This window comes from Vombatus ursinus, unplaced genomic scaffold (genome assembly GCF_900497805.2).
Source record: "Vombatus ursinus unplaced genomic scaffold, bare-nosed wombat genome assembly UNPS02014863.1, whole genome shotgun sequence".
Lineage (NCBI taxonomy): Eukaryota > Metazoa > Chordata > Mammalia > Diprotodontia > Vombatidae > Vombatus > Vombatus ursinus.
This window is the reverse complement of record NW_020954641.1, coordinates 37562426-37574383: the sequence shown is the minus strand read 5'-3', so window position 1 is coordinate 37574383 and position 11958 is coordinate 37562426.

The window sequence follows — 11958 nt, the reverse complement described above, 5'->3', positions numbered from 1 at the left end:
AGATAGCCAAGGACTCTAAACCCAAAAACCTTTGGAATACCAATGCTTCCAACTCAATATTCCCAGTCACCATCTTTGGAAGCAACCCTTACAGAAATTCAACCTAGGAACTGCTCCTCCAGGAAGCACCTTGAAGACCTAGAAAAATAATTCTTGTCACCAAAGTCCTTGGAGTTGTCAGATTGTTCAATAGTAGAAAATTATATGATTCAAGCAGTGGCAAAGTCACTCATCTTCTTACTTTTCCTTACACAGAGCACTCCATCTCTCAACCCCAGGCCTTTTCACTGGCTGTCCCCCATGCCTGGAATGATCTCCTTCCTCACCTTAACCTCCTTCAAAAGTCAGTTTAAATCCCACATTCTCCAAGAAGCCTCATCTCCTTCCTTCCTCTGATAGCAGCTTCCCTCTGAAGTTACTTTTCATTTACACTCTAAATCTTGGATGTACAATGTTTTACCTGTTATCTACCCCATTAGAAGATGGTCTCAGTGGGAGGTTTTGCCTTTCCTTGTATTACCAGTGCTACTTACAGCGCCGGGCACATAGCAAAAGCTTAACAAATCTTTGTTGACTGATTGACTCCAGAAAATCTGAGTCTTGAAGCTGTAGGTCACATATTCCTAGTCATGTTTTTTTTTTTGCTAGGAAGAAAAGCTACTTCCTATTTCTTCTACCAAGGGTGAGGCAACATCTTCTTATCTTCTGCATTCTAAGTTTTGCCATCTCCAAAGGTCATTGGAAGTAGTGTCCCTTTTCCAAGAAAGCAATCACTTTTATAGTGTCGTGCACTGGAAAGAATGTTGGGTTTAGAGTTGGCAGACCATGGTTCAAATCACAGCTCCTGATACCATCTCCCTGTATAAACTTGGTCAAGTCAACTAACTTCTCTGGCTTTCAATTTGCTCTTAGAATGATGTGCAAAGTGCTTGGGACAACCAGTGATTTTGATATGATTTCATTTGGTGACAGCAGTGATCATCCATGTGCATTTCCATTGACACTAGGCTGACTCAGAAAATCTGACCACGACCAGATAACACTGAATTGAACTGATTTCCCTACTTTTAGTTAGTTCTCTTGCAGTTGGGTGGTAGATTTTGTGCCATACACATCCATTACGTTGCTTTCTTTTCTTAGGTTTTAATTTGGTAAATTTTAAACAATGGGTATTACTCTAAGGAAATATGCAAAAGTTGTAGCTTTCAAAGAACACACTTCAATAACTGTTAGAGAAATTACAGTTCTTAGCGTGGGGAAATCAAGGATTTCAATGATCAACAATAGGGCACTGAATAGGGAAGAATAGGAGGCAATATGTGCCAGGCAAGTTGAACCATTACCACCACCACTTGGATCACCAGCTCTCCTCAAACCCTGATGGATACAGCTTGGTTCCTGTACCCAAGAACTTTGGAAACATGTCCTCCAGGCCACCAGACTTGCTTTCATCCCAGGCCTTCCAGCCCCTGAGGGCAAAAATTATCATGAAGAAGGGGCCCATTTTCCTCAACACCACCATCACCAGCTGCTGATCAGGAAGTAGGAAGCTCTACTTCTTACCTAGCCTTCACAACCTTCTGGGGAGGTGGTTTCTGTGGAAAAGAGGTTGTCCACCCCTACTAATTACTAACTGCCATACACAGAGTATGCAAGCCAGTCTAGCTGAAATAGCAAAATACCTTAAAGAAGAGAGAGGAGGAAGTATGGTTCAGACAGATCAAACTGCTGCCAACATTTTGACCACCATCTCCCCACCCCAGGCCTTGATGGAGATAGCCAAGGACTCTAAACCCAAAAACCTTTGGAATACCAATGCTTCCAACTCAATATTCCCAGTCACCATCTTTGGAAGCAACCCTTACAGAAATGCAACCTAGGAACTGCTCCTCCAGGAAGCACCTTGAAGACCTAGAAAAATAATTCTTGTCACCAAAGTCCTTGGAGTTGTCAGATTGTTCAATAGTAGAAAATTATATGATTCAAGCAGTGGAAATTACATTAAAGAAGAGACATTACCATCTGCTTTGCCACAGTACCTTAAGGACTGTGGGATCTGACTTGAAGCTGAAATCTTCCACGTGTCTTGTCTCCTTCATTAGAATGTGAGCTCTTTGAAAGAAGGGACCACTTTACTTTTTCTATTTATATCTCCAGCACTTAGAATAATGTACTTTGCACCTAGTAAGCACTTAAGAAATACTTCATTTATTCATTCAAATCCACAGTGAACCCATATAAGTCACAATGTAACTATGTCCAAAGACAATGTGAGCAAAAACAAACAAAAACCACAAAAAAATGTACAAACTATGGCTCTAAAATATCCCAATTAATCTTTGAAAAAATAAGCAGAAAACTTCAGAGGAATATTGCAGTTTGACAGGTTGCTGGATGATTCTTCTACAGCTAGGAATAGACTTTCTGAAATCAGAAGAATAGCAACACTACCAAAGGAAATGACTTCTAATTGGGGAAAAAATTCTTGTCTTCGGCAAGATGATACTTTAGTATTGAATAATTGAGTATTGAACAATGCAAAATGGTCACTTTTAAATGATGAAACTATTTTTTTTTCATTCAAAGTCATACCAAAATATTTTCAGAAGCCTAGGTGACTTGTATATTCTGGGTCTCCTCATTGACTAGAAAACATCCACCCTGCAAGTGGGAGTTTTTTTTTTTTTAATTTGTTTGTTTTACTTCTAATGGAAATCTTATTCCCACTGAAGGAATATATTGAGTAATATAATGATATACTAAGTAGAAGGATTGTTCCAGAATTATATGAATTCCCAAATGGAGGTGGAGTGCTGCAACACAACCTTGCACCAAGCCACACATTTTAAAAAGTTAAGAAATATATCCAAAAGATGGAGAAAAATACTGCAGTGGCCTGGGAAATCACTTGATTTAAATCAATTGAAAACCTATGAACTGTAATAAGAGCTAGACTTGGAAAAATGAGGTGTTTGTAAATGGTGCTTTTAATATTCAATATAATAAAAGTCATGTTTCATGCCTAATTAAAAGAGATATGTCAAAATCTTGTGAACTTGAAGTCAAATATTGTAGTGCAGGGACTAATGCAGCTTACATGCAACATTTTAAAAGTTTTTAAAGATGTAAAAACGTGTAAGGTTTATTGTATGTCAATAAATATAATGATTTTACTTTGTTTTGGTAAATTTTCACATTTTTCCATGTAAAGTGAAGAATTTTGGCTTTAATGACTTCCAAGGTCCATTCTCATACTAAATCTGATCCTATGATTCTTTGGATTGAGGTGGATTTACCTTATCTGCAATAGGAAAATGCCTCCTTAATCTAATCTATGTGAATCATTGGGGATAACAATTTTTAATCAAAGGAGTCTTGCTCCATTTATGAACAAAATCTTGCCTTTTAAAACCATGACCAACTAAGGATCACTCTTGAAAATTTGTGGAATAAAGGAGTACATTTACATCCCTTGCCCGCAATTCCAAAAAACTAAGAGGTGACTTGGTATCATTTGCTAACTATGATATTGTCAATGATCACTGAGCTAAGGAAAATTAATAGTAGTTCCTCACAAATAACATGTTTTACAATTCTGGTTCAAATTCTCTTTTATAAGGTTCCAAATAATTAACAAAAGATTTTTATTTCCTGCTCTCTTCCACACCCTGGTTGATGTTTCCATAAAATAAGTAGTCACCTTATTTTTCTATAATAATATGTTTTCCTCTGTTTGTCTTTTAAATCTCTTTATAACCTGCCATTTCATTTTTTTCCCAGTCTTCTCATACCTTATTCCCCTTTATGTATTATGTGATCTAGTGATATTGGCAAATGTGTGTGATCTATTTGACTATCAATTATAATCTTCCTATGAGGTACAGGGCACCCTCTGCTAATGAATAGGGAAATATGTACTACATTAGATTAAATAGTCTACCTTATTTTCGCTTGAAGTTGGTGTAGGATTGGACCTAGATATCAGAGTGTTGAGCCTTGCCCATCCTCTAATAACTAATCTAAACACCTATTGTCTTTTATACTAATTAAACCCATCTCTAAATTAGAGGGAATCCTTGAGGATTTGACAACTGATGAATTCTTAAAATTATTTATTTATTTTTAATTATCTTTTTTTTTAAGTTTTGAATTCCAAATTCTGTACCTCCCTCCTACCCCTACCCCACCCACTCAGAAAATAAGCAATATATCAATTATATATGTGAAATCATGCAGAACACATTTTCATATTAGCCAAAATGTTTTTAAAAAGCAAGTAAAACAAAGTGAGAAAATTATACTTTAATTTGTACTCAGAGTTTATTGAACTGATGTTTTTTTTTCAAATCTCAGTTTTTACATTTTTTCAATTTTCCTTGGAGGAGGTATATTACAAAATGTGTCTAAGCAGAAAAGTGAAGGAAATGTAATCTTGTCAGGCAGAGAGGAGATGTCGGACACTTCATGTTTTAGTATATACATAGCAATGGATTAGGAATCAGAAGAGCTGAATTTGAGTTCTGGCTCTATCACTTAAGAACTTTGAGGGCTCAAGTAAAATCTCTTCAGACTTCATATTCCTCAATTATAACATTCATCCATTCATTTGTTTATTCATTCAACAAATTATTATTAAGCTTTTATTGTATACAGAGCACTATGCTGGGTACAAGAAGAGATTTTTAAAAAACAACACTCAAGTGAATGGCATACCTATTCTCAGCAATACAATGATCCATGACAATTCTGAAGGTCTTTGAATGAAAATGCTTTCCATTCCCAGAGGAAGAACCAATGGTGTCTGAACATAGATTGAAGCAATCTTTTTTTTTCCACTTTATTTTTCTTGAATTTTTTTTGTCTATGCTTTCTTTCACAACATGACTATTATGGATAAGAGAGAGAAAAGGAGAGAATTTAGAACTCAAAATTTTAAAAACAAATGTTAAAAAAAAATAAGCTCCATTAAGGAAGGGAAAAAAAGCAAAACAAAATAAAAAACCCAACAACACTTAAATAAGACATCAATCCTATACTCATAGTGGGGACTACATATTTTTTGTGGTTGAGTTGTTTCAGTCATATGCCAATTTTTGTGACCCCATTTGGGGTTTTTTGGCAAGGAAATCAGAGTGGTTTGCCGTTTTCTTCTCCAGCTCATTTTACAAATAATGAAACTCAGGCAAACAAGGTTAAGTGACTTGTCCAGGATCACACAGCTGGTGTCTGAGGTCAGATTTGAGCTCACAACAATTCCAGGCCAGGCAGAATCTAGTTAAGGGTAAGGGGAGGATACATGCATAGAAATAGGGTCAATAACTACAATAATTATGCAATAATCATTGAGCAGAATTGAAAATGGTAATCTTGTAAGAGCTGTACAAAGAAGAAAAGATATGAGGATAAAACTTTAATTTCTGATTGTGGGAGTCAGGGAAGGGTACTCTGTCTACCCCCTGAGGTTGCTGTGAGAATCAAGGGAGATAATGTATGTGAAAGCACTTTACAAACTATAAATTGTTATGCAAATGTTAAGGGATTCACAACTACAGCAACCATTAGATTGCTGAGTACTTGGAGAAGATATCAGAAAAATAAGGTGCCTTTCAGAAGGGGAAGATAAAAATAATTTCACCCTACTACAGAATTTTGCAGTGTATTCTCCTGATCTATACTCAGACTTTGACAAGACAGCACAAAAAACTTTCCTTCTTGAATTCATTGGATTTTCACCATGTGTTTCCTTAAAAGGAATCAGATATTATAAATTCCTATGCCTTTGTCCTGAATATACCACCCTGGGGTGTACTGGAGCAAGCTAGACTTGAGAAGTGATTGATAAATTTTTCAGCATGAGTATTTACATCTCAAAAATCAACAAACACTACAAATAGGAGCTGGATTTATTGTTTTGTTGATACTTTAAGCTTAAGAAGGTGATGGAGAAAAAGCTAATAATACAGATTAAATTTAAGAGTGAGTCCATGTGTACGTTTTCCCCTAGATGCAATTGGTAAATATTTCCCAGCACACCCCTGACACCACTCATATTATCTCTTTACAAAATTATCGAAGGGGAAAAATTCCAGTAGTTTTGATGCAATTTAGGGGTTCAGGGGTCCTGGGTCCCCCAAAATCACAACACACAGGTCCTGCCTGAAAGAATTCTACCCAAACCTTCTTTCAGCCAAAGACGAGGTTTATTAGAACATCCATCATATTGGGCAGACTCTTAAGGAGTCTGAACGTTAGTAAACTACTGATTTATTGGCTAGATTATAAGAATCTAAGCAATGTTTAGGTTTTAGGAATCTGAGCCATGGCTAGATTATAGGAATCCCAGCATCTTAATGGAGACAAGATGGACCTTATATACAGAAAGCCTGTGGAAGGGATCTAGGAGTGGCCAAGTAGTTTGGAGTGATGGGAGGAGGGGTCTAAGGAGATCTGGATGGGAGTGGCCAGTAAACTGGGGTGGCCCGAACTCCTGGGACCTGGACAATGGAGCCTAGCTAGGATTAAGTGTGGGAAATGGCCAGGGGCCTTAAGGAGGTAAGACAATGGAGGGGAGATTGGGTGTAGTCACAATGAAAGGCCAGTGGATGGGATTATAGCCTCAGGCAAAAACCAGAGATTTGGCCAGGTGGGAAAATCCAGGGTTTTCCCTTTTTGGGATTTAGCTCCCATCCTCATTAGTTTCATTCATTCATTTATTCATTCACTCAACAACATTCATTAAGCATATCCTCTATGCCTGTTTAAGGTATAAATTAAAAAAAAAATAATCCCTGCCCTCAAGGAGCTTATGTTTCATTAGAACATATAATGAGATGACATGTCAACAGAAAAGTGAATACTTAGTATATACAAAGTAATTGGTGTTTGTGGGTATCTACATGGAAATGATGGGGATGGGATCCGAACCCCAAAAGGAAAAGACCAAGTTTTTGGGATCTGCCTAACAGAAAAACCTAAAAAGGAAAAACCCTGGATTTTCCCACATGGCCAAATCTCTGGTATTTGCCTGAGGCTATAATCCCATGAACTATCCTTTCATTGTGGCTATGCCCAATCTCCCAATTCTCTGTTACCCTTAACCTAGCCTGGCCCTCCATTGTTTTACCTCCCTATGCCTCCCCACCTGCCATTTCCCACCCTTAATCCTAGTTAGGCTCCATTTTTCCTTGGCCACTTGGTCCAGGTCCCTGGCATTCTATTACTTCACTGTCCCTGCAGACTACTTGGCCACTCCCACATCTCTCCCAGGGTTTTTCCTTATCTCCATTAAGGTTCTCAGATTCTTAAAATCTAGCCCATAGCTCACTGATGTTCAGACTCTTTAAGAGTCTGCCCAATATGACAGATGTTCTAATAAACCTTGTCTTTGGCTGAAAGAAGACTTGGGTCAAATTCTTTCAGGCAGGACCTGTGTTGTGATTTTGGGGTCCCAGCACCCCTAAACCTCAACAGAAATGCATGTGTGTGAGAGCACAGGTCTAATACGAAGGATAGTTTGTTAACAATAGTATCGGATTCTATAGAAGGTAAGATAGAGTGGGACAGGAATATGGAAGTGATAAAGCTAAAATGGATGGGGACTGTGAGAGGTAGCCAGAGAAAGTAGACTGGTTTAAGCAACATATAACTAAGTAGTCTGAAGGGAGCTATAGGACAATGGACTGTCATATACTTTATAGTAACAGTAGCTATGTTGATTTATTTATTAATCCCTAAGAAAGAGGTGGATATGGGAAAGAAAGCATATATGGTAAAAAGGTCAATGAAAAATCCTTGGTCCTGCCTGATGGTTAAGGAAAGGGTCCATAGAGTCGTGGGATCTGTATATAGATATTGTGAGGCTGACATAAAAGACAGGAATATAGTCTAGTTTTGCATTCTAACCTCAGGTTAAGCCACCAAATCTCCTAGCTCATAGGAATCTACCTGACACACATTTATGCACTTTAGGACCATTTTAATCTTCTTTTTGGTAGGTTTCCTGTTGGGTCCCCAAAATCCATTATCTCTCTAAATTCATTTTTCAATGGTTGAATCTCTGAGACTGAAGGGAGTAAGAATGAGCAGAGACTACAAAAAGGATGATATACATCTAGTCTTTGTTTCATGGTTTTCCTTAAAAACAAACAAACAAAAAATGAAATTAGCCTAGAGACTCTTTACTTTTTCCTGAATTCAGGATATCCTGTATAAAAGAATAACAATATTTGTTCTATCAATTTAATTTCATGTGGTAAACCTTTTAAACTGAGTAGCTATTGACCCAATAATAACATTGTTGGGACCATATCTTGAAAATGTTATCCAAAACAAAAGACTCTATCCACTCAAAGAGTTTCATAACAATATTTTATATAATTGCAAAAAAAAAAAATCAAACAATGTTGGAAGCAGCCTACATTTTAAAAACAGAGGAAAAGGTTAAATTATGGTGTATTATCATAATAGAAAGCTATAATGTCATTAAGAGTAGCTTACAGTTATGTAGTGCTTTAAGATTTGCAAAGCATTTTACATAAATTAGCTGGTTTGAGCCTCACAACATTCCTATGAAGTAAGGATTGCTTTTAATCATTGTTTTATAGATGAGGAAATTGAGGCAGAGAGAGGTTTATCCACTGTCACGTAGGTAATAATTATCTGACATAAGATTCAAATCCATGTTTTTCTCCCTCTAACTACAGTTCTCTCTCCACTGTGCAACATGCTTCTCATTAAGAATGACAAATATGAGCAATGCAAAGAAATCTATAAACACCTTTATGGAACACTAACTATGACCACAGAACAGTCAAAGTGAATGAGAATGAATGGATAAACAAAGAATCCAGATGGGAATTGTAGGAGATGATTGGAAAAAAATGTCCTTTTTTTTATGGATGGGAATGAATTCAGATGTAAATAATTACTAAGTAAGTTTAGTTGGTTGCACAATATTAAATGTTTGATGAAAGATTTTATGAAAAAAGCTAACCCTTTTTTTTAAAACTAAAAAGTGTATTAACTAAGTTTGTGGTCATAGTATATTTTTACAAACCCTCCTACCCTTCTTTTTTGACCAGAGAGATGGGACCAGCACTGAAATGGGAGGCAGGAGACCTTCACTGGGAGAGAATTAGACAAGGTCATCTCAAAGCTTCCTTCCAGTAATTTTAGCTCTTCTGTTCTGGGATTTGTCTTTCTCTGGAACCCTGCCTCATTCATCTCAGTTCAGCTAAGTAACTTAGTGGATAGAATGGTGAGTCTAGGGTCAGTTATTTCAGTTGTGTCTGACTCTTCATGACTCCATTTGGGCAGAGATACTGGAGTAGTTTGCCATTTCCTCCTCCAGCTCCTTTTATAGACGAAGATGCTAAAGCAAACAGTTAAGTGACTTCCTCTGGGTCACACAGCTAGTAAGTATCTGAGGGCAGATTTGAACTCGGAAAGATGAGTCTTCCTGATTTCAGGCCCAGCTCCTACTTGCTGTCCTACCTAGTTATCTGTGGGGGTGGGAAGTGAGTGGGTGGGTGTCGGGAAGACCTGAGTTCAAATCCAGCCTCAAACACTAACTAGTGGTGTGAACCTAGATCTCTACCTGCATTAATTTCCCCATTTCTAAAATCAGGATAACAATAGCATCTGTTGCTGTGAGGACCAAATGAGATTATATTTATAAAGCACTTTGCAAAGTCATTGACACATAGTAGGTTTGTTTCCTTCCTTCTCTCCCTTCTTCCTCCTTAAAGATCTTCTGGCAAGAATTTACTCACCCAGACTCTGAAAGTGGTTGGTACTCTAAATTGGCCTGTTCTATGAGAATTAACCTATCCTCCCCATCCCTTCCCCCCACCAAAAAACAAAAACAAAAACAAAAACAAAACTAGTTATTCGTAACAATAATGAAAAGTCATTTTTGTGGGGAGTGAGAAGGTGTGGGATTATAGATCTAGAGTTGGTAAGGACCTTACCAGTCATCTAGTCTAACCTCCTAATGTTTTAAGAGTAAAGAGGTGAGAAAGATGCTTAAGGGGAAAGGCAGGATTTGAATCCAAGTTCTTGGGTGCCAAATCTAACACTTTCTCCACTGTATCATGCTACCTATCCTACCAACCTCCTGTAGAATCGCTCTATAAATATGGGGACAATACAACTAGCCTGGCACACGTTGATTATTACCATAATGTAAAAATAGGGGAAAGCTGAGATTCTGAACTAAGCTTCACATTCTTTCCACCGAACGACACCAAATCTCCTTGTTTTCTTGACTAGGAGAGAAAAAGAATAGGAAAATGATTTCTAAGTTATCTAGGTTGAAGTCGGGGTAGCACATAAACAAAAGCCTTTATCCAAAATGGAAAAGAGAATAAATGAAAATCAGTATTTTCTCAGGATTACACAGTACTGGATACAGGCAGCCTCAACTTCGCATTCATAGGATATGGCCACTAGATGGAGCCATAAGAGCACTAAATAGACTAACCTCTTCCCTTGCTCAGAATATTAGGGAAATTGTGTTTAAAGCCCAAACAGGTTAAACGTTGCAGAAATTAAGTAAAACTAAGTGATGAGGAATTCTTAGGATGAGCATAGCCCTATGGTTATCAGGAGGAAAGGTAATTAAGCTAGAAACTGATTTATGCTAGGTTTTTGTAGTGGGTTTGTTGTTTTTTGTTTGCTTGTTTTTTGTTTTTTTTTTAATTTCTCCAAAACAATAAAATCAAATTATTTGTTTGGTCAAGGAATAGAAAGTAACCAACGTGCCAAATGAAATTTAGTTAATATATATTTTCTTTTTTGTTCCTTTTTTGGGGACCCATTTTGAATGAGTGTTTGAAATACTACATTTATTATTCATATAAAATAAGATATTCTTTTCAGGCATATGAACTATAAAGCACATTAACTTTTAAAAAGGGAAATGGATATGAATTACTGTAAGCATTATAGACAGGCCATTATTGACTGGCAGTCAAAACTGACTGCAGTTTGTTATATGTATTATCTTGCTCTAGAAGAAATTTCCTAAAACTCTAATGATGCACTTAAGAGCACTCTCAAGGGAATAGAAACAGTAATATTGTAGGGATAGGGGTGGAGGTTTCATCCAAAGTCATAGTGAGATAAGTTGTGGGGGTTTCAAAATGGTAATTGACTCTGGGGGATACCTTAGAAATGGTTCGAGTGGAAAGTTTTTTTAACAGGTTGGGAAAAAACCATTGTTGTTTCTGCCCGGCCCTCAACCATTTAGTCCAAAGAGTGCTTACTTTCTTTTTGTTGGTCTTTGTTTGACTTTAATTCCAAGGAAGAGAAAGAGGGAAAGGAGATGAGATTTGAGAAACTATGAATTAAATACTTTTGAATAAAAAAAGTCCCCCTATGGATACAGACTTTGTATATTTGTATCATTTTGGGGGGGCAGTATTGAACGCATTTCATCAAAACCAGGTAGAAGACTCCCCACAGAGTTAGGAATATATGTTTGCCCTTCAAGCAGAAATTCAATTCATGTCAAAAGGCTCGCCTATAACTTGTTTTCAAATAAGAAATCACTTGTGTTTATCTTACCTCTGGGGAATCTTTCCAAAAAAAAAAAAAGGAAGGAAGGGAGGAAGGAAGGAAAAAAGGAAGGAAAAAAGGAAGGAAGAAAGAAAAAGAAAGAAAGAAAAAAGAGAGAACGAAAGCAACCCAAATCACTGTAAATCCATCTCTTTCTACCAGGGATTAAATATAAGTTAATAGTGAAGTGAGTGCAGCCCGGCTGCCGTCTACTGCTGGATGAGAGTATTTGCCCTTCCTTTCATTCCCAACAACCTGTCACAAAGTAGAATGTAAAACCGAGGTCCCTCCGCTTTCTCAAAGCCATATTCCTTTAAGATGATGTAATAGTCATTTCCCTGGATGGTTTCTTGCCTGCACTGCTGAAACAACAGCATCTGAACTGCACTGGGAACTGTGGAG